This window comes from Canis aureus, chromosome 17, assembly GCF_053574225.1.
Source record: "Canis aureus isolate CA01 chromosome 17, VMU_Caureus_v.1.0, whole genome shotgun sequence".
Classification (NCBI taxonomy): Eukaryota; Metazoa; Chordata; class Mammalia; order Carnivora; family Canidae; genus Canis; species Canis aureus.
The window spans coordinates 43988957-44013479 of NC_135627.1; positions in this window are offsets into that span (position 1 = coordinate 43988957).

Consider the following 24523-nt stretch of genomic DNA (forward strand, 5'->3'; position numbering starts at 1 on the left):
TTTGCCAACTAGTGTATTTTTTAAAGACCTTATTAATTTATTTGAAAGAGAGCACATATGTACAAGTGAGGAGAGAGGCAAAGGGGGAGAGAGAGGGAGGAAGAATTTTGAGCAGACTCTAGGCTGAGCATGGAGCCCAACCCAGGGCTCAATCTCACAACTCTGAGATCATGACCTAAGCCAAAATCAACACTTGGATGCTTAACCAATTGAGCCTCTAGGGGCACCCACAGTGTATTTTTTCTAAATTTCAGTTATTGAAATTAATTAATTAATTAATTAATAAACAAATAAATAAATAAAAAATAAATTTCAGTTATTGAATTCTTCATCTCTGATTGGTTCTTTTTTACATTTTCTATCTCTTTGTTGAGGGTCTTCTACTCTTTTCTCAAGTACAATGAATATTTTTACATCCATTGCTTTAAATTCTCTATGAGGTATATTACTCATTTTCATTTTGTTTGGCTCTCTTGCTGTGATTTTGTCCTGTTCATTCATGTAGGACATATTCCTCTATCTCCTCATTTTGTGGAACTCACTATGTCTATTTATATGTGTTAGGAAAGTCAGCTATGCCCTCTGCTCTTAAAAGTTGTGGCTTATGAAGAAGTTGTGTAGTGTCCTGCAATACAATGTCCCCTATTCAGTAGGACCTTTAGGGGTGTTGTGCTATTGTGGTTGAGCCACTTTTGGCTTCCCATCAGTCATCTGTGATGGCTTTCTTTGCCTGTTGTGGGCAGTGTTTGGTCCCTGTATTTTTAGTGGACCAGTCTGGGACCACACTAGGCTTGAGTTGAGTCAGATCAGGCATTTCCCGGAGATGCAGCAGCACCAAAATTAAAGACACAGTCCCTGTATTGTCCCTTGAAAAGCTTTCATTTGGTGGACAGAGCCTGCAGTGAGACCCAATGTGTGGCCCCAGTCCACTGATGGGGCCATAGTTAGACTGGTGTATGTGGTTACATTCTCCTTTCCCTGGGACAGTCATCACTTTGGAGTGCTGCTATTCCCTTTCAGGGTTGCTTACACACTGCCAGGTTTATGACACTGGTTTGGATGGGCTCCAGCCAAGGGCATATTGGAGGGGGCAGGTCAGCAGGAGAATGTGGGGACAGGACATGCTGTTAGCAAGTAGTGAGTGTTAGCACAGTGCTGGCTCCTATAGGTGTCCATGTATCTAGGCTGGCAGGTGTAGAGGAGGAAAATGGCACCCACCATCTTTTATGTTCCATGGACAAATCTGCCAAAGGATTCCTGACCTCCAGCACATGCTCTGAGATTAATAAACAAATATCCCCACCCCCCATATGCCCCAGGAATTTTTTAAAATGTTGCTTCTATGTTGTATCTCCATTGGGTTGTTTGTTGCACTGTCTCTTTAAGGGGGCAAGAACTCAGTATCCTTTTGCCTTCAAGGTTCTCCCAGAGCCAAGCCTGATGATTTTTAAAGTTCTAGATGTTAAGCCCCACTGATTCTGGGGCCTCTTTTTTTTAAAAGCCAAATGTTACAGGGATTCATCTTTGTGTGGGTTCCACATGCCACGGGTACTTGGCATGGGGATTTGCTCCTTTACTGTCTCCACACCTGCTACAACACTCCTTTCTATGGACAGTCCTGCAGGTCTGTTTAGCTCTCCACTGCCTTTCTGCCCTTCTTAACCTCTCCAATGTGGTTATTTTCTCTACATTTAGCTGTAGATAGTCCGTTCTTCCAGTCTTCAGGTCATTTTTTTTGTTTATTTACACTGATACGCATGTTATCTATTTGTATCCATGGGATAAGGTGAGCTTAGGGTCCGTCTACTCCAATCCTGGAAGTCTTAGCATTACCTTTTATAACTTATTATTCCATATTTCATACTCTAGTGTTCAGTAATTCCATCTTGTATAGAAGCAAAAGAGGTATGTTCTTAGTCAGCTTCCTTTCTGAATTACTGACAGCCTTACTTTACACATTCCATATAAAAGTTCCTTGGTTATTATAAGTATTGAAAATAACTTCTCACACTTCATACCTCACATTTACACTCATCTGATTGTTTCTCTAATGAATGGACATCTCTAATATAATAAAATATATTATTTTTGTGGGTAAGGCATTTTGTTATCCTTTTTAAGAAATGTCTACTTAGCCAAAATAATGAAGATATTCTATATGTAATATGTAAATATGCAACTTATAATTGACATGATTTGCAATAAATTACAAATAATTTGTGGTTTTATCTGATCATTTAGATCTATACTCTACCAATAATTTAAGGTATCATGAGAAATAAGGATCAAAATTCATTTTGTATGAATATATAATTTATAGAGTACTACATTAAATAAAATATCCTTTACTCATATACATACTCTTTTAGTCTGCTAAAGCAAGAATACTTATTGTTTTCATATTCTTGCAGTATTCTTTTAGTGAGTGCCCTAGAGATTATAACATGTACTTTTATTTTACTAAAGTGTAATATATATTATTAGAACTTTTAGTTTTAGAACTTTAAGAACTTTTAAAATATTTTTATAATTTAACTTCATTCACTTCTTTCCATCTCTTTTATTTTTTCATTTAATTGTTTGTAATATTTTTATATAATTTAGCAATATAAAAACCAACTTATTTAATAGAATCATTTTTCTTAGATTGTCTAACATATTCCATTGTTCTCTATTTTTTCTCCACTTTCCACTTTTATCTTGTAATTGTTTCACATACAATTTCTTTTTCTTACCAATAAGCCTTTTTTTAAGATTTCTTTTATTTATTCATTCATGAGAGATAGGGGGTGGGGGGAGGCAGAGACATAGGCAGAGGGAGAAGCAGAGGGAGAAGCAGGCTCTCCACAAGAAGCCCAGTGCAGGACTCAATTCTAGACCAGAGGATCTTGCCCTGAGCCGAAGGCAGACACTCAACCACTGAGCCACCCAGGCCTTTAAATAAGCCCTAAATAAGCGTTCCAATAAGCCTTAAATATATGATATTTTTTAAAAATATATATATGATATTTTTCCTATTTTTTTCTTCTTGGAAAATTCATATTTAATTTTTCATGGATTATTTTACATATTAATTCCTATATATTCTTGCCTGCCTTTCAATAAGAAGCATGTTTTTCTCAGATACTCTTAGTATACTCTGCCTAATTTCATTATAGTAATAATTACAATGTATTCAATTATGTGTTTTCATAATTGTCTTCTCCCTAGGTATTTAAAGGCAGGGAATGTATGTTTCATATTTGTAACTCTAGTGTCCTGCACATTACAATTATTCAGTAAATATTAGTTAAATCAACAAGGAAATTAACACTCTGCCAAAAGTAATATCCAACACTCTACAAATCAGGTTATCAATCAAATTCAGCTACCATTTTAACATTTCATCCAAAATTTTAGATTTGCAAAGAAGCAGTAAAATATGTCCCATAACAGAACAAGAAAAAGTATCAACACAAATAGACAAATACTGAAAATAGACAAAAATTCAAGCCAGCTACTTTCAAAATTATACCTAATTGTTGAAAGCAAAACATAAATATAATGAGGTGAGCAATAAATAGAATTTAAAAAATAACATTTCTGGAGATATTTTTTAAATATACTTAGTTAAAAGAAGAAATCAGTGTACTTGATGGCACAGCAATACTAACTACTCAAAATGAAACACAAAGGAGAAAAAAACTGAAAAATAATGAATGGATCATCAGAGATATAGAGGATAATATCAAACCATTTGTAGAAGAAGAGGTTGATTGGTAGAGGGAATAGAAAAATATTTTAAGAAAAGGCCAAATATTTTCAAAATTTGTCAGACAGAAACGATATAAAGCCACAAATCCAAGAGACTCAGAAACTCCAAAGACAAATAAACATAAAGGAAACCAAATCAATGCACATAATATCATATTGCTAAAATCAGTGATAAAGTTTTAGAGAGGAGAAAGAAACATTTCATACTGAGCACTGCTATTGAAGGTTTCCTCAGACTTCTTTTCTGAATTTATCTAAACTAAGAGACAAAAGTGTAGAAAGAGAAAAGCAAATCAAAACTACATTGGCTTGAAATATTGGGAGTTCCCAGGTTTAATTTGTAATTTGCTCCTCTGTATGGAGGGCAAGGAGAGACAGAACAAGAGGCTGGTTTAATTAATTAACAATGGAACTTGCAAAGAGGTTTTTCTTGGGAAACCATAAGATGAGTAGACCTCTGCACCTACCAGTGAGAATCTTAAGTTTATATAGAGGCCTTAACTGAGTTCATTCATGTATTTTGTCCAAATGGTCCCAATATCACCTTACTTTCTCAAGGCTACATCCTTGAAACAGCTCCTAGTGTAGGAATGGTGGGCAAGAACATGCAATCCAAGGACATGAGTGGGAGTGAAGAGTTTCTGATTGACTGGGTCCAACTCAAAGGTCAACCAGCAGTCACATCCTCTTGACTTTTTCCAACAATCAGAATTCTACATTCAGTAAAAATGTCAAATGGAAACAAAATATGGAATCTTTAAGATAAAAGCAGAAAAAATGTAACACTATTAGATCCACATGACAAGAAATGGTATGTTATTCTTCCATACACAAAGAAAATGATATCAGATATATATTTAGATCTACATGAATCAATAAAGTATACCAAAATGTTAAAACAGGAAGAATAATAGCAGTAGGCACAACACTTTAAAGCAACATACATGGAGACATTAACAAAGTTTAGAATAAAGATAAGCCAAACTTTTCATGAACAGATCCCTGTTAATAAGCAAATTTCAAAGCAGGAATGTATTTCTTTACCAGGAACAACAGGAAAAGAAACAGACAGTAATGTGCCATAGTGTAATTCTCTAAGGATTCCATGAGTTTTAGCTACCGTCAGAAACAAAACAAAACAAAACAAAACAAAACAAAACATCACTTTCTCCCTTTCCCCTTCCACTTGACTTCATGTCGACATCATTCTAGCCTCATACCTTTGCCAATTAATATTTTTATTTTGTATGTTTAATGCATGATGCTCTTAATCAAACTTAAAATGTTTTTTATAAGCTTATGAGGAAAATAGGTTTCCACAGAAAATCACTTAAGTCATAAAACTTCTAGCTCTTTTTCAACCAACCAAAAGAAAAACAAAAGAAAACTGTAGAAAATGTAGTATAGTTTTTCTTGTTGCTGTATTCTGGTTTTATACTCCATCTTAATAGAGAACAATTTAGAGCAGGAGGATCTAAAATTACCATCAGTATCCCCTCCCAGATATTGACTTTTATATCTACTATTGACTACAAAACTTTAAACTAATGGATCAAGAGAGAGGAAGGAGGTAGGGAGAGGAGAACAAAGAGACAGGATGGGGGTGGAGAGAGAGAGAGAGATAATACCCATTGGATATACTTCAGTTGACCATTTATCTATTGACTTTTGACTTCACACAGTTGAAAATCTGCGTATAACTCTTGACTACCCTAAGACTTAACTAATAGCCTTATGGAAAAAGAATTAACATATTTTTTATTTTAAATGTATTATATACTATATTATTGTAATAAATAAGATAAGAAGAATACATTAATACTAGGATAATATTAAGAAAATCATAAGGAAGAGAATATATATTGTGCTATTTTTACTGAAAACAAAATCCATGTAAAAATAGACTCATGTGGGTCAAGTCCTTGTTACTCAAGAGTCATCTATACTAACAAAGCTTACAACAAGGACACTGTAACAAATAGAAAAATCAATAGGGGTAATGGTGGAAGGGATGTGAATTGATCTTCAGTAAAGGATTATGTAAATGACCAAAGTAGTCAAATTAGTACACCACATAACATATAAAATATTGCCTCATTCTATGGCAAAGAGAATATGACAACAATTGAAATGGCAACTTTTGTTTTGGTATTTTGGGTCTGAAAAATATAGTCCATGCTACTAATGCAAATACAATCTCATTATTAAACTAAGTGTAAACTCATAATCTTGGAATTTCAGACTTTTAAAAAAATATTTATTTATTTACTCTAGAGAAAGAAAGAGCAAGCATAAGTCAGAGAGGCAGAGGGAGAGGAAGAGAAAATCTCAAGCAGACTCCATGCACCAAGTGTGGAGTGGGGGCTGGATCTCACAACTCTGAGATTGTGACCTGAGCTAGAAACCAAGAGTCAGATGCTTAACCAAATGTGCCATACAGGTGTTCCCCAACTTTCTTAATATCCCTATTCAATCTAAATCAATCTTTCATTACAAATCACCCATTATTGAAACAAAGAAAATACCTATTTTCTCATAAACCAATTACAAGTATATATACTAGTAAACATTGTATTTTAGCTTGTTATTTTAAATTTACATCTTTTAAGACACATTTCAGGAAAAAGATATTTGCCCCTTGTATTTTTGCTAGACTGTTATGATATCCTCAATTTTAATAGCCATATTATTTTATAACATTTAAAGATAGATCTATGTCAAAAGCAATGATTAACTTTTCTATTGTTCAACCATTCCTTAATGTGAACTCAAGAAGTATTTAGTTTTAATTCATACCACATTTAAATAGTTATTATTAATGTAGAGTACCATACCATGCCATCAAATTGGAAAAGTAAAATGAAATTATGATTAATCATGTGAGTCTCTATTTTAAAATTACATCTTTGCTTATTTAATTGTCTTTTAAAAAGTATTTCAGTCAAAATTTCAAGAATAAATGATAAATTCCTCAGAGTTTCTAATTCTTTTCATTATTTTTAATAAAGTCAGTGATCATTTATAAAATAAACCATTACATTAAAACTCAATCAAATCAGTAGCAGTCTGATAATTTGCAAGTACTGGCAAATATTAGCCAGTTAATGGACTTTTGTTAATTTTATTGGGAAAATATATTTGCCACCCTTTTAACTAATAACAATGTGGATATTTCAAAAAGTATTTTCTGTAGCTAGGTTGTATCAGCAAATATTTTCTCTAAGGTTGTAAAGTTACTTATAGACCTTCTAGAAATATTTCATTCTATATAATGTGAATGTTAGCACCTCAAAATATCCATTCTTTCTTGAAGTAATTTGTACCCTCACTTTCAACTTGCGATGCCATCAGGAGAAATGAGACAGAAGTCACTTTTATGTCAATCCTTTTCTGGGGCAACTTAGAAGTTTATTTTATGGGGAAAATCTAAGTCCTAGTTTTGCTATCCATAAAATAAGGGGCTATATTATATGGTTTTTCTCATTTTTTGATTTTGTGATTAATCTACTAAGGTATACTCTCTTTCACTGAAAAATTAATGATATATGAATGATGATACACTGCTTTTTCCTCTTTGACTTTGAGAACACTTCTTATTATAATAATGTCTTTATATGTACAATAAAATTAAACATGGACTAAGTAACAGGTTACTCTGAATTATGGAACTATATATCTATCATGGAATCCTAGTGATTTCATAAAACATAAAAGCATGCTTTATTTTTATATACTTACTATGACAAAAAGATTAAATTATGGCTCAATAATTCACATTTTCTGGCTCTTATATCATTCTAGCAACATGCAATTATCAGATTTATTTTAAATATAGTTTTGGCTTCTTTTCTAGTTTTATAAATTCTATAAACCACTACTTTTATATATGGAGATCCTATTAACTATGTGCTAGAATATAACATTCCTACTCCTCTGCCAGTGTTTACAAGGCATGCAAAATAAATATGTACAGTGTTGGAAGGGATGAATTTGGTTGATAGGCTCAAAAAATAGAAGGAACATACCATGAATTCATGGCTATTTGAATATCTTCAATATTTTCATTCACATTATATACCACTGGATTCTGAAGGCAGTTTGGGTTACAGCTAAAATAGCAGGAATACCTCTCTCCCATAAAAAAAAAGAAATATTGCTATTTGTAACAATGTGGATAGAACTAGAGGGTAATATGTTAAGCAAAATAAGTCAATCAGAGAAAGATAATTATCATGTGATCTTCCTCATATGTAGAATTTAAGAAACAAAAGAGAGGATCATAGGGGAAGAGAGGGAAAAAATAAAACAAGACAGAGGCAGAGAGTGAGACAAACCACTAGAGACTCTTAATCATAGGAAACATACTGAGGGTTGCTTGATAGGAGGGGAGTGTGGAATGGGGTAACTGGATGATGGGCATTAAGGAGGGTATGTGATGTAAGGGGCACTGGGTATTACATAAGATGGATGAATCACTGACCTCTACCTCTAAAATTAATAATACATTATATGTTAATTAATAATTTAAATTCTAAAATGACTAAATCTGAAAAAAAATAGTTCTTCAAAGCTGTTTTTAAGTTATTACAAATTATTTTGGAATTTAAGGCTCAGGGAAGCCTTTACATATGGTTATAAGTATTAAATAAAAATGATATCAGTAAAAAAAAAGAATTCTGTAAAACTTATATCTGCAACTGTGAGCCAGAAACTTCCCAATATTCAAAGATTTTTTTGGTGAAATAAGTAATAACATTAACAATGTTTTTTTCAATTTATTCATGAGAGACAGAGAGAGGCAGAGACATAGGCAGAGGAGTGAGGGGAGCCTGACTCGGGATTCAATCCCAGGATTCCAGGATTAGGACCTGAGCCAAAGGCAGATGCTCAACCACTGAGCCACCTAGGCACCCCAAAAATGATTTTTTAAATTATATAATAAAATGTGTCAAATATGTTTCAAATAATTGGTTTGGTATAAACATAAAGTGTTACACTTTCATTATTTCATTTCATATAATGTTAGATCCCACATCACAACTGGCTTTTAACAAACTCACATTTCTTGAATTTTGGTGGAGTATCAAAGAAAATATTTTACAATTATCTGAATAGGCTATTAAAATACTACTGCCTTCTCTAATTACATATTTGGGTGAGTCCAGATCTTCTTCACACATCTCAACCAAAACAACATACTGCAATAGAGTAAATGTAGAAGCAGATTACAAACCCAGCTGCTTTTTATAAAGTCAGATGTAAGAAATCATAAAACTGTAAAACAATGCCATTCTTCTCACTAACTTTTTTTTGTTTTGGAAAATATAACTATTTTTGTAGGTTATATTACTATTTAATGGGTTTATTATTATGATCTTCAAATGAATGAATATTTTTAAAATTAAAAAATAAAATAAAAAAACAAAATAAATAAAATAAATAAAACCAACATAGCAAAAAAACCCACATTTTTTCAATGAGAAAAGAATTGATTATATAGATTTATTTTAGGAATCTGATTTCCCCTAGAGTATACCACAATACACACAAAGAAAATAATAATGCCATTCAATAGCAATACCTAGAAGCCACTGGGTATATTATTAAGCTTAATTATCTGCTGGTGATTACCTGCTCTCTGGTAGAGAAACATGTAATACAGCTATCTAAAGATATATATAGCTCATCTGGAACCCATTTAAGGCAGGTCAAGATATGTAATCAAATGTAAATTCAGCTCAAATTGAAATCCCAGTTGTATATGAAAAGGTAAGAAAGTTCTAATAAACTTATTTTTGAGCGTCCTAAAACTATTTTTAAAACTCATGTTTTAAACAAATAGACTAATACCTTTATTTTTCTTACTTATCAATGGTCTAACTTCAATAATTGACTAAATCTCCATATAAATTGATAAACTCATCATTAAAACAGCAATCAAAAATCCCTGCATCATATAAATAATGTAGTCATTGTATTAAATCCACAAACACTTTAGCATCATTATTAGTCATAATTAAAAGTTTAATATATGCACTGTTTGCAAGTGATATATTTCCATTCCTTTCCCATAAAAAAATTGACTAGATCAAAATTAACAATGTACATTCATCAGAAGATACTTTTAAGACACTGAAAAGAAAAGCTACCAAGTGAGAAAAGATGTGCACAATATGTAATTCCAACAAATCATTTAAACCAATAACAGAACACAGAACCATTGCCACCTCCAAATTGGACAAAATCCTTTAACAAAAGACACCTTAGAAAAAAAGAGGACATCCCAAGAGTAATTAAACATATGAAAATGTCCTCAATATTACTGATGTTCAAGGTACTGACAATGAAAATCATGGTGAGATACTAAATGCACCATCCAGGCAGAACATATCAGATGTTAGCAAAAATGAGGAAGAAATGATGGATCTACAAATTCATATAAATGTGCTCAAGATTACCTAATATCGCTAAAAATGTGTATATATTGTGATGAACAATTCCATGGGTAGGTACATCCAACAGAAATGTATGCACATATTCATGCAAAAATACATAGATTAGAAGACTCACAGTAGCAGTATGTATAATAGTCAAAAAAGGAACCACCTAAATACACATCAATAAAATGAATACATCAGTTATGATATATTCTCACAATGAAATACTATGTAGCGATGTGAATGAAGAAACTTCAACTATGTCCATCAATACCAAATGAATCTCAAAAACAGTACTGGGAGTAGAAAAAAATCAGGCACAGAAGCGTATATACTGCATGAGTCAAATTTTACAAGGTTTAAAAACATGCAAAATTAGTCTGTGATTTTAGAAGCCAGAATACTGGTTACATTTGGAAATGGAGGACCACATAGTAACTGGAGGAAATTTGAAGGAGGTTTCTGGGATAAAGGTAATAATATCACTTGATCTTGTAGCTGGTTATGTGGGTGTATTTTCAGTTTGTGAAACCTAAGTGTGCCCTACACTGTGATTTGTACACAGTTCTTTTGTTATATATTTAAAGAATGTATATAGAAGAACTAAATGTATTTAAATATTTTTGAAAAGAAAATTAAAGAGTAGAGTTTATTTATCAAACATGATGACATACTAAAATATATTGTAACTTTAAAAATACAATACTGGGGAGTAGGGTCTCCAAATCACCTGTCTCCACCAAACTACCTAGAAAACCTTCAAATTATCCTGAAAATCTATGAATTCGGCCTGAGATTTAAAGAGAGACCAGCTGGAATGCTACAGTGAGAAGAGTTCGCGCATCTATCAAGGTAGGAAGACGGGGAAAAAGAAATAAAGGAACAAAGGCCTCCAAGGGGGAGGGGCCCCGCGAGGAGCCGGGCTGAGGCCGGGGCGAGTGTCCCCAGGACAGGAGAGCCCCGTCCCGGAGGAGCAGGAGCTGCACCGACCTTCCCGGGCGGAAAGGGGCTCGCGGGGAGTTGGAGCAGGACCCAGGAGGGCGGGGATGCCCTCGGGCTCCCGGGGACACTAACAGAGCAACTGCGCGCCCAGGAGAGTGCGCCGAGCTCCCTAAGGGCTGCAGCGCGCACGGCGGGACCCGGCGGGACCCGGAGCAGCTGAAGGGGCTCGGGCGGCGGCTCCGCGGAGGGGGCTGCGGGGCCCCGGGAGCAGCTCGGAGGGGCTCGGGCAGAGGAAGAGGCTCCGTGCGGAGGGGGCTGCGCGGTTCCAGGAGCAGCTCGGAGGGGCTCGGGCGGCAGCTCCGCGGAGGGGGTTGCGCGGCCCGGGAGCGCGAATCCACCAGCGCAGGCCCCGGAGCACAGGGCGCCGGGACACAGCCCAGGATCCCGCCTCCCCCGGGACAGGCAGAGGCCGGGAGGGCCCAGGACAGCAAGGACGCTCCTGCCCCAGCTGAGCAGATCAGCGGCCCCGCCCCGGAGCCTCCAGGCCCTGCAGACGGAGAGCTCCGGAGTTCCTGCCGGAGCTGAATCCAGGTTTCCAGAGCTGCCCCGCCACTGGGGCTGTTCCTCCTGCGGCCTCACGGGGTAAACAACCCCCACTGAGCCCTGCACCAGGCAGGAGCACAGCAGCTCCCCCAACTGCTAACACCTGAAAATCAGCACAACAGGCCCCTCCCCCAGAACACCAGCTAGACTGACAACTTCCAGGAGAAGCCAAGGGACTTAAAGTACACAGAATCAGAAGATACTCCCCGGTGGTTCTTTTTTTGTTTGTTTGTTTTTGTTTTTGTTTTTGTTTTGTTTTGCTTTTTGATTTGTTTCCTTCCCCCACCCCCTTTTTTTCTCCTTTCTTTTTCTTTCTCTTTTTCTTCTTTTTTTTTTTTTTCTTTTCGTTTTTTTTTTCTTTTTCTTCCCTTTTTTTTTCTCTTTCTCTTTTCTTTCCTTCTTTCTCTCCTCTCTTTTTCTCTTTTTCCCAATACAACTTGCTTTTGGCCACTCTGCACTGAGCAAAATGACTAGAAGGAAAACCTCACCTCAAAAGAAAGAACCAGAAACAGTCCTCTCTCCCACAGAGTTACAAAATCTGGATTACAATTCAATGTCAGAAAGCCAATTCAGAAGCACTATTATACAGCTACTGGTGGCTCTAGAAAAAAGTATAAAGGACTCAAGAGACTTCATGACTGCAGAATTTAGAGCTAATCAGGCAGAAATTAAAAACCAATTGAATGAGATGCAATCCAAACTAGAAGTCCTAACGACGAGGGTTAACGAGGTGGAAGAACGAGTGAGTGACCTAGAAGACAAGTTGACAGCAAAGAGGGAAACTGAGGAAAAAAGAGACAAACAATTAAAAGACCATGAAGATAGATTAAGGGAAATAAACGACAGCCTGAGGAAGAAAAACCTACGTTTAATTGGGGTTCCCGAGGGCGCCGAAAGGGACAGAGGGCCAGAATATGTATTTGAACAAATTCTAGCTGAAAACTTTCCTAATCTGGGAAGGGAAACAGGCATTCAGATCCAGGAAATAGAGAGATCCCCCCCTAAAATCAATAAAAACCGTTCAACACCTCGACATTTAATTGTGAAGCTTGCAAATTCCAAAGATAAGGAGAAGATCCTTAAAGCAGCAAGAGACAAGAAATCCCTGACTTTTATGGGGAGGAGTATTAGGGTAACAGCAGACCTCTCCACAGAGACCTGGCAGGCCAGAAAGGGCTGGCAGGATATATTCAGGGTCCTAAATGAAAAGAACATGCAACCAAGAATACTTTATCCAGCAAGGCTCTCATTCAAAATGGAAGGAGAGATAAAGAGCTTCCAAGACAGGCAGCAACTAAAAGAATATGTGACCTCCAAACCAGCTCTGCAAGAAATTTTAAGGGGGCCTCTTAAAATTCCCCTTTAAGAAGAAGTTCAGTGGAACAGTCCACAAAAACAAAGACTGAATAGATATCATGATGACACTAAACTCATATCTCTCAATAGTAACTCTGAATGTGAACGGGCTTAATGACCCCATCAAAAGGCGCAGGGTTTCAGACTGGATAAAAAAGCAGGACCCATCTATTTGCTGTCTACAAGAGACTCATTTTAGACAGAAGGACACCTAAAGCCTGAAAATAAAAGGTTGGAGAACCATTTACCATTCGAATGGTCCTCAAAAGAAAGCAGGGGTAGCCATCCTTATATCAGATAAACTAAAATTTACCCCAAAGACTGTAGTGAGAGATGAAGAGGGACACTATATCATACTTAAAGGATCTATTCAACAAGAGGACTTAACAATCCTCAATATATATGCTCCAAATGTGGGAGCTGCCAAATATATAAATCAATTATTAACCAAAGTGAAGAAATACTTAGATAATAATACACTTATACTTGGTGACTTCAATCTAGCTCTTTCTATACTCGATAGGTCTTCTAAGCAAAACATCTCCAAAGAAACGAGAGCTTTAAATGATACACTGGACCAGATGGATTTCACAGATATCTACAGAACTTTACATCCAAACTCAACTGAATACACATTCTTCTCAAGCGCACATGGAACTTTCTCCAGAATAGACCACATATTGGGTCACAAATCGGGTCTGAACCGATACCAAAAGATTGGGATTGTCCCCTGCATATTCTCGGACCATAATGCCTTGAAATTAGAACTAAATCACAACAAGAAGTTTGGAAGGACCTCAAACACATGGAGGTTAAGGACCATCCTGCTAAAAGATAAAAGGGTCAACCAGGAAATTAAGGAAGAATTAAAAAGATTCATGGAAACTAATGAGAATGAAGATACAACCGTTCAAAATCTTTGGGATGCAGCAAAAGCAGTCCTAAGGGGGAAATACATCGCAATACAAGCATCCATTCAAAAACTGGAAAGAACTCAAATACAAAAGCTAACCTTACACATAAAGGAGCTAGAGAAAAAACAGCAAATAGATCCTACACCCAAGAGAAGAAGGGAGCTAATAAAGATTCGAGCAGAACTCAACGAAATCGAGACCAGAAGAACTGTGGAACAGATCAACAGAACCAGGAGTTGGTTCTTTGAAAGAATTAATAAGATAGATAAACCATTAGCCAGCCTTATTAAAAAAAAATACAATACTGGAAGAGGAGTAAACAAACAAAACAATAGAAAAGAACAGAATCTAGAGACAACTTTACATAGAAAGGATATTGATATATAATCAAAGCTATGTTGCAAATTATAAGGATAAGTGAACTGTTTAATCATTTTTTTGGTATGTTTTGTTGTACTTTTTGTTTTTAGAAGATCCATCAGGATGAAGAATTTGACCTCTATCTTACTGGTCCAATGGATTTAAAAAAAAGAAAACAACAACTGTAGAGTAAAATTAAAATCTAATGAAAGGAAATATTGGGGAGTATATTTATAGCCTAAAGATGAGAAGTAATGTTCAAAATAGCACTCAAAAATGTGAAAACATTGGTACTGATAGATTCTGTCCTTGACCAAACTTCAGTCATACTTCATTGAGCTCTCTGCTCTATTAGGCCCTACCTTTAGGGCCTAATAGAATAGTGAGAATCCTCCCCCTTCAATATCTGATCACCTTCCATATCTGATCAAATTCCTCACCCCTCAGCCTCATATAGATGATGCACAGTCACCCTGACCTGCTTTCAGCAAGCGGTTGTGAGCTCTGTTTAGCTAGAATCTCCTCTTACGTCTGATGTTTCCTTTTCATAATTTTCAATTCACCAGTTCCTTACCTTGTTCCTTGGCAATAAATCCCCACTTTTCTTTGTTGTATTCAGAAATGAGCCCAGGTCTACACTGAGCCCAGTTCTATGCTGAGGTGTCCCAATTGCAATAGTTCCTGAGTAAACACTGTTTTTAATTGCTTTATCTACTCCCCAGATTCACTTTTTTTTCTTTCACAGTTAATGTGATTAATTTTATCAGGTCAAAATTGGGTTGATGAAGGGCACTAGCAAATGAAAGATTGAGCAAAAATATCTGTAATACTGAGAACTAAAAAGAGACCAAACTCAGAATAGATGGTGATATGACATCCTAAAATCAACAACAACAAAAGAAAACTGGAAAAATATGCAAGGGATATAAACAGATAATCAACAGAAAGAAAACCTAAATGAGTAATTATACAATTTTAAAGAGGTGGTCATATTCGTTAGTAATATGAGAAATTAAAACTAAATCAATGTAGTTACCAGATTTTACTCAAGAAATTAGTAAATAATTTTAAGTTTTGTAATGCCAATTGTTGGAACAAAGGTAAAAGAAATAAGAACAAATAGATCAGTCTTGCAGAAAATAGCTTAAAGTGCCTGGGCAAATTGATCATTTCTATATCCTATAACACCAATCCTTCTCCTGGGAATAAAATCCTGTGAAATGCTTGACAGGTCTCTAATGGGATACACATTTAGTTGTTCATTGTTGTATTGCTTTGTAATGGAAAAATGGAGAAAAACTAGGTGTCTATCACTAGCACAAGATAGAAGTGCAATGTGATCTATATATGCCATGGAACATTTCTCAAATGATTAAAACAATGAACTATGGCACACAGCAAGACCAGCAGATTAAAACCACTTGTTTTGGGATCCCTGGGTGGCGCAGCGGTTTGGCGCCTGCCTTTGGCCCGGGGCACGATCCTGGAGACCCGGGATCGAATCCCACATCGGGCTCCTGGTGCATGGAGCCTGCTTCTCCCTCTGCCTGTGTCTCTGCCTCTCTCTCTCTCTGTGACTATCATAAATAAATAAATAAATAAATAAATAAATAAATAAATAAATATAAATAAATAAATAAAACCACTTCTTTGGTAAAAAAACAAAAAACAAAAAACAAAAAAACAAAAAGAAAAAAAATCGAAACAAGAGCTACCTAATATCTCTCTTCTTGTATCCTAAAAACATTAAAAATAATATAAAGTGTATAATGCATAGTATAAGAAAATTACAAGGGAATACACATTACTTCAAGGCTCCATATCAATCACATGGGAGTGGTTGCCTTTGAGAGGATGGAGAAAATGTTAGTGCTGTTAGAAAGAGAATAAAAAACAAAATAAGTGGAACCTTCTAGTGACTAATGATGATATTTGCACAATGACAAGGCAAGAGCTACCAGAAAAAAAAAAGTTTTAATGTACCTATGGAAGAGGTCATTGATTTGATAGACTAGCTCTCCATGAAAGAAAAGCACCAAAAGAGATTGTAGAAGAGAATGAATATATTGTAAATAGGAATTTGTTTTTAGTCTTTCTGAAAGTTTGAGTTACTTCAAGAATAAAAAGTTTTGCTTTTCCTCCTAAAGGTTTTCAAAGGTTCAATCACATCCCATAATAATATAATTTATATATTTTTTGTGTTCGTTATGAATGTACAGTATAAAGTACCAAAATATTATATGATGGAAATAAACTTACAGAATATACCAAGAGAAGACTTGATGAATTGAAACCCAGCAGGAAAAAATTTGCTACTCAATGCATCTGAATAAAAACTTTATCATTAATAATTTATAAAATAAATTTATTCAAATATTTATTTATTGTAACCTTTTTTCCCTATTGTTGAACAAATCATCTGCTATTAAGATTCACTCAGCTAGCGTCTTCAGAAATCTTTTTTTTTTTTAAGATTTATTTAGTTATTCATGAGAGACACAGAGAGAGGACAGAAATACAGCAGAGGGAGAAGCAGGCTCCCTGTGGGGAGCCCAATGTGAGACTCCATCCCAGATCCCAGGATCATGCCCTGAGCCAAAGGTAGACCCTAAACCACTGAGCCACCCAGGCATCCCAGTGTCTTCAGAAACCTTATTTAGAATTATTAGGATTTTTATAAAAGGAATATTTGGTGAAAAAGGACTATCTACAACTTGTTACCAGTTTAAGACACAGTCACTAAAGCAATTTAATTTCAACTTTGAATCGGTACCTATAAGCTTATAGTTACAAGATAAATTATTTAAAATTTATCCATGAAAAAGGTACATTAAAAATGCCTCCTATATTTTACTATAACAAAAATAAAACACAACTTATTGTCATTTTAATTGGCCAGTTATTTAAAATAGCAATCATGTTCCAACCTATTTGAATTCTAAACATTTGGTAAGACTTCTATAGCAGTATTAGATAATATAGATATGTTCAAAGACATACATTTGACATATAAAACTTTACAACAGCCTTTACTTTGTTAGTTTTATTATAATTAAAAATTATTCAAGCAAAGAAGAAAAATTATTCAAGCAAAATCTGCAACTAGTTTCAGTATGGTTGTATAGTATGGTAGCAAATTGTGCATGAAGCGCTATTGTTTTAATTACAGAAAGAACAAAATAGACAAACTGACCTCGGATATAGGTTCAAGTAGATACTTGAAATGATAATATATATATATTTTTCCCTTCAGACGCAATTTATCCAAAAGTGAATGAGAACACAGTTACTACTAATTGCTTCAGAAGAAACTAACATGATTTATGAAGCTATTAATTTACACAATCCAGGGTTTCAATTAATTTACATGAAAAAATTAAAAAGTTTTAACCAATCCCTTAAATAATAATTCCCAGTGTAGAATTTACCAGGGAAAATTTTTAAAAGTAAAAGCACATTAACTGAATTTACCATGACTTAGTATAAAGTTAATGACAACATACACATATATTTTTAAAAAGCAGGCCTAGAATACTACTTTCAAAAATGATTATTTTATGTAGGTATGACAGTCATTTAATTTTTAAAAATGCCATATTCTATTAATATTACTTGAATTCCAAGACTAAGTTAAATTCAAAAAATTATAACATTCTTCTTAATTACCATATGTGATATTAAATAGTCTATATCTATACCTATAGATATCTATCTATTAGATAGATATTAGATATCGAATAGTTAGAGCTGGAATTATTGAAAAGAACTATTTACTAGTGCAGTGAATTTTTTTTTAAATCACTAGTATATAATCTCACAAGTTTGACATAATAAATAAGCCTATTCAGTAGGTAATAAACACATAATTCTAAGTAGGAGGAAAAACTATACATAGTTTTGTAGAGTAGTGTATAAGTATATAATAGTATATATAAAGGAGCCTGAAACACAAAATCCTCTATCTCAAGAACATAGTTGCTCCAGTGTTTCATGGATTCAAAAAATGTATTCATACCATTAACAGTTGATCCAGTAGTTTTTGCCATCATCAAAAAAAGTGGAAAAAAAAGTGAAAAGCAAGGTCTTTAGAAGCAGGAATCAGACTGACACAAAGAAAGAAAAGAGATTTATAATAGGTAAACTTTTCAGTCATACTTAAAAAAACTAGTAAGACCTGTGTTATGGAGTTCATGTTTGTGTCCATTCCAAAATTCATATGCTGGAGCCCTAACACTTAGTGTGGCTATATTTGAAGACAGGACCTCTAAGAAAGTAATTAAGGTTAAATGAGGTCACAAGTGGCACCTTATTATGATAAAAATTAGTGTCCCTATAAGAGCAGACATAAGAGAGCTTGAGAAAGGTCATATGAGGACATAGGAAGAATATGGCCATCTACAAGCCAAGAAGAGAGGCCTCACCCAAATTTGAGTTGACTGCAACCTTGATCTTGTACTTCTACCTCTAGAACTGTGAGAAACTAAAATTCTGTTGCTTAAGCCATCTAATCTATGATATTTTGTTATGGCAGCCCAGGCTAATACAATCTATTAATTGTGCACTTCGGTTTCATCAGAACACATGTAGTTGATCAGATATTCCCAAACACCTTGGAAGTAAATTTAAAATGTAATTTTATATTATAAAAAATTTTAATGTTAAATTTCTCAAGTGTATTATATATGATTTAGTTTGCCATTTAAAAATATAATTTAAAAAATTGGCATACTGAAATCACCAATGATCCACTTACTATAATGCATTTGTATAATTTTGGGGAAATATGTAACCTTTGCCATCAGGACCCTACTTTATATTTGGATTCACAAATTTAGAATCCAGACTTTGGAAGTGAAAAGATATTAGGGAGGAAAATATTCTGTAAAAACTTTTTAATGCAAAGGCCTTTGAAATATCCTTTGTAGATATGAGACAATAAAGAACTTTAAAGAAAGGGGTAGCTGGAAAAAAATGTGTATTTTAGGACTCCTCTGACTTCAGGGAGAAAAGTGGATTGAGAAAGATAAACTTAAACCATAGCCAGAGACTCAAGACAGATCAATAATAAAATCTATGCAAGAGATAATGAAGGCCTGATACCATGCTATTGCCACAGCAATGAAAGAGGAAGGAGAAATCTTGATACATATTTACTTCCAGGAAACATTTAATTGGGTATTATAACTAGTAAAGTTTTGGAACTGAAAAGAAATGGCAGAGACAGGGGCAAACATAATGAATTAAAATTTAGACTTTATTTAGGTTGTCAAATGAGAAAGTGGACATATTCATCCCACAACAAATACATAAGATTAGAGCCTAGGTTAGAGAAAATTCTGATCTTGAAATAAAAATGTGGCTCAACATCAAATCTATCAGCCAGAAATATCATCACATATAATATAAAGAAGAAAGATATACTTAATAAATATTCACGCCATATTTATTAGGTAATCATTTCTATAAAACAAGCACATGGGGATCCCTGGGTGGAGCAGCAGTTTAGTGCCTGCCTTTGGCCCAGGGCATGATCCTGGAGTCCCGGGATCAAGTCCCACATCAGGCTCCCTGCATGGGGCCTGCTTCTCCCCCTGCCTGTGTCTCTCTGCCTGCTTCTCTCTCTCTCTCTCCCTCTCCCTCTCTCTTATGAATAAATAAATAAAATCTTAAAAAAAAAAAAAACAAGCACATGTTAGTCGTATGAAAAAAAATAAGCATTCATGGTCTCTAGTTTCCATAGGCCATGATTCACAGGGGTCATAGGGGGATGACTTCTTTTTGCTGGATAAAGTCAGTGGCTTACTGTAGTACATGAAGGCTGGCCCTTGGAATAATTTCATTTATTCACATGTTGTCAGAGGATGTTGACTATTACCTGGAGCCTGGCTAAGGTTGTCCAGCAGAATATCTATTTATGACCTCTCTATATAACCTGATCTTTCTCCCAACATGGTAATTATGCTACAAGGGAAAGCTACCTGAGATAAAAAGAAAGAGAGCTGTTTGGGAGCCATGTATCCTTTTTTAAATCTAGTCTTAGAAATTAAACAGCATCATTCTATTGGTTTTAGTTATAAACATCCACCAAGATTCAAAATTATATCCCACCATTTGATGGAAGTATGCTGACTTCACAATGCAAAAAAGCATTCATAAGTGGAATCCAACATATGGAGAGGTAAAATAGAGTAGCTAAAACAGTTTTGGAAAAGAACAAAGTTAAAGAATACTCAGTATGTGTGCTCAAAAATTACCATAAAGCTATAGTGATCGCAAAAGGATAGTGTCAGCAAGAGATAGACACAGAGACTAATGGAATACTAGTGTGTCCAGGAGCTGACCTGCATACACATGGTCAACCGATACTTGCATCAATGGAGAAATAACAGCTCTTTCAACAAAAAGTGCTTGATAATTGGTTAGACATATATATAAAATTGAACTTTGACTTATGCATCATATAATGTCCAAAAATAATAAAAATGGATTGTAGACTTAACACTACATTGTAAAACTTACAGAAGAAAACATAGGAGAAGGTAAGTAAAGATTTCTGAAATACAACAAAAGCACAAACCCATATAAGAAAAAATATTTCTTTTTTTTTAAGATTTTTATTCATGAGAGAGACACAGAGAGAGAGAGAGAGAGAGAGAGAGGCAGAAACACAAGCAGAGGGAGAAGCAGGCTCCATGCAGGGAGCCTGATGTGGGATTTGATCCCAGGACTCCAGGATCAGGCCCTGGGCTGAAGGTGGCGCTAAACCACTGAGCCACCCGGGCTGTCCCCAAAATATGATTTCATAAAAATTTGAAAGTTATGATTTATGAAATACACTGTTAAAAATGAAAAGACGAGTCACAGAATAGTTGAAAATAAGCTATCTACAACGGACCTAGACCTACAATATTCAAAGGACTCTCCATACTCAGCAATAAAACATTAAAATAAGCAAAGGTGCTGAATGAACGGCAAAGGACTGATGAGGATCCATAGCGACGAGACTTCTACATTCCTAGTGCAACTGCAAACTGACACTGCCATTTTGTAAAGCAATTTGCCAGTTTCTCATAAAGATAAACATATTCTTTCCATACATCTCAGCAATTGCAATTGCAGGTATTTGCCCATGAGAAATGAAAACTTAATTACACATAAAAACCCATACAAAAATGTTTATAGCACCTTTATTCATAATTACCGAAAATGGAAATAACCCAAATGTCCTTCATCTGATGAATGGACAAACGAACTACTATATCCAGATAATAGAATACTATTCAGCAATAAATCCAATGAACTAATAATACATACCACAATATGGATGAATTTCAAATGTATATTGCTAATTGAAAGAAGCTAGCCTCAATAGGCTTTATAATCCACGATTCCACTTATGTGTCATTCTGGAAAAGTAAAACTAGAGGAACAGAAAATAGATCAATAGTTTCCAGAATCTGGGGATAGTGGAAAGTGGTGAATAAAAACAACCCAAGAGAACCTTTTTTTAAAAGATTTATTTATTCATGAGACACACACACACACACACACACACACAGAGGCAGAGACACAGGCAGAGGGAGAAGCAGGATCCATTCAGGAAGCCCGACGTGGGACTCGATCCCGGGTCTCCAGGATCAGGCCCTGGACTGAAGGTGGTGCTAAACCCCCGAGTCACCCGGGCTGCCCCAAGGGAACCTTTTGAGACAATTGAACTCTTCTATATCTTGATTATGATTGTTGTTGCATAACAGTGTATGTTTGTCAAACCTTGTAAGACTATAGAATATAACGGATTAATTTTACTCTAAAATTATAGCACAGTAAAAAATATATATATATATATATATATATATATATATATATATATATATATATCCTGATATCAAAGCAACACAATTCCAATAATGTCAAAATGTATGATTTAATTTTAAAAATACCATTGGGTGTAAAGAAAATATTTGTCTTCCTCACCTAAAAATACAAAAATTGCAATACTTTGCTATATTTGTGTAACACTTTTTAGCTAGTAGGGTACTTTTTTATTGCCTTCTATTGCTCTATAACTAACTAACTAACTAAATAACTGACTAAAACTAACTAACATAAAGGTAAGGTTTTAGAACAACTTATTAGCTCACAGTCCTATAAATCCAGACATTGGTAAGGCTGATGACCTGGGGTTAAAGGCAAGAGTATAGGAAATTTTCTGTGGCCAAGTTCATCCTGTTTGTTTCTAGAATTGATTTCCTTAAAGTTTTAAAACTATAGTTTTGGAGTACCTGGTTAGCTCAGTTAAGTGTCTGCTTCCAGCTCAGGTCATCATCTGGGGGTCCTCCCTGGGAGGTTCCTGCTTAGCAAGGAGTCTGCTTCTCCATCTCCTTCTGCACCCTTGCCCCCTGCGCTCATGCTCACGCTCTCAAATAAATAATTGAAATTTTAAAAAAATTGTAGTTTAATCAGTGGTACCAAATTACTTTTAAGATTAATGAAAGCATAGGGACACCTGGGTGGCTCCGTGGTTGATCCCGGGGTCCTGGGATCCAGTCCCACATCCAGCCCCTCGCAAGGAGCCCGCTTCTCCCTCTGTCTATGTCTCTGCCTCTCTCTCTCTCTGTCTTTCATGAATAAATAAATAATAAAATCTTTAAAAAAAAGATTATTTAAAGCATATATCTGAAATAAGTAGCCAATTGTGGAAGGCACAATTCTAAGATGGCTCCTATCATCTCCACACACATTACACCTGGGATTACTTATTTTGCAAAAGAAATTTTGCAGATAAAATTAAGTTCTGAGGGCAGTCTGGGTGGCTCAAGGTCTTAGCACCGCCTTCAGCCCAGGGCCTAATCCTGGAGTCCTGGGATCGAGTCCCACGTCGGGCTCCCTGCATGGAACCTGCATCTCCTTCTGTCTGTGTCTCTGCCTCTCTCTGTGTGTCTCTCATGAATAAATAAATAAAATCTTTAAAAAAAATAAGTTCTGTAACCTCTTGACTCTAAAATGAGAAGATTATTCCCTATGTGCTTGACCTTATCACATGAGCCCTTTAAAAAACAGTGATTTCTCTGGTGGGTAGCAAAAGAGGAAGTCAAAGATTTACAGGTTGAAGAGGATTCTAGCTTTAGTTGCTGACTCGAAGATAGAAGGAGCCACTAGCCAAGGAATGAGAGTGGCTTCTGAGAATTAAAAATAACCCTAGTTATCTTCTTTCCTTCTTGCTTATCCTAATGTGTCCACTTGTTATAAATCTTTTGAGAGTGGGTTCAAGTCTCTCTCCAGCAGTCGTTGAGATTTAAGCAGTGGTGAAATGCTGGAGATCTTCTTGTATCTTATAGCCCAGTTTTCCAAACACTGAGCAGTCTTTCTGTTAAAATGATTTTTATTTTTCTTTTTAAAATTTTTATATTCCTTTTCCTCATCTATAGCAGATTTCTATTCTTCCTGCTTTGCCAGTAAAATAATAGCTATAGATCTCTTATATCTTTAGTTTTATTTGGGACACTTTGAAATTTCTGTTCTTTCTTGAGTTTCAAAGATTTGACTTCTTTTTAGTTAGTTAGTTTTTATTTCTTTTACAGAGATAATGACAGATTTTTCATTTTGCTTTGTTTTCCTTAATTTTTTCATGAATTTATATATTCTAACCAGAAGTATACAACCCACGATGAGGCCGTTTTAAATAAAATAAAAATAATTAAAATATGATTCTCAGAAAGACTATATGGAGTTTTCTATTGACACTAAATAGAATAAGTTAATAATAATATTCTTCACATTTCTTGAGTGCCTATTCTGTATAAGGCACTGTTATAAGCATTTATATGATATAACAGAAACGTTTACACTATCAAAAGGTGTTACAGTTTTCTCAGTGTATCGTGGTTTATTTTAAGTAGCAAAATCCATGGTTGAACACATGTCTAATTCCTGAGAGCACTTTCCCTACCAAGTTCCTGCTTGATCAAAATCTGGAACTGAAATAGAAAATGCATTTCACATCCAATTCCATAATACTGAACTATATTTTCTTCTTTTTTATTGTTTTTACTTCTGGAAGTAGTATGCCTTTAAATAGTTATATATAAATGTGTAAGGGCAATCTCAGATAAATACATTATCATCTTATGATTCTGTTCCTCTACCAACATTACAAAG